The 356-nt window shown below is 42.1% G+C and overlaps 2 protein-coding genes across 3 annotated transcripts in view; one reads left to right on the top strand and one right to left on the bottom strand.

The window, feature by feature from the left end:
* The window catches only part of LOC123980185 (zinc finger protein 260-like), a 672,464-nt gene that overhangs the window by 10,850 nt on the left and 661,258 nt on the right, over positions 1-356 (top strand). The window lies entirely within an intron of this gene.
* The window catches only part of LOC123980179 (zinc finger protein 271-like), a 342,908-nt gene that overhangs the window by 66,457 nt on the left and 276,095 nt on the right, over positions 1-356 (bottom strand). The window lies entirely within an intron of this gene.

The following is a 356-nucleotide window of genomic DNA, read 5'->3' as shown; positions in this document are numbered from 1 at the left end:
ATATTTCTCACACCAGCTTCTCTGCACTGGCTCCCTGTAAAATCCAGAATATAATTTAAAATCCTTCTGGTCACCTAAAAAGCCCTTAAAAGGTCAGGAACCATCATATCTGAAATAGGGTTGGGTATCAAGAACCGGTTCCAAGTTGGAACCATTACCAGACTTTCAACAGCAGTGGATTAGTTAAGAGACTGTGGGATAGTTGGGATAAATATTTTATGGATGGTGTTATAAGTTACTTTTCTAAACAAATCACACACTGGTTGTTGGAGCAATGATGATTTCACACAGGCAGAACTGGACGGCACCTTCTGGCCTTGAGCTGCATTAGTGTCCAGCGGTCGGTCCAGCAATCT

This window comes from Micropterus dolomieu, linkage group LG12, assembly GCF_021292245.1.
Source record: "Micropterus dolomieu isolate WLL.071019.BEF.003 ecotype Adirondacks linkage group LG12, ASM2129224v1, whole genome shotgun sequence".
NCBI classification, from domain to species: domain Eukaryota; kingdom Metazoa; phylum Chordata; class Actinopteri; order Centrarchiformes; family Centrarchidae; genus Micropterus; species Micropterus dolomieu.
Note: the sequence above shows the minus strand (reverse complement) of the source record. Positions and strands in the feature narration are given on the sequence as shown.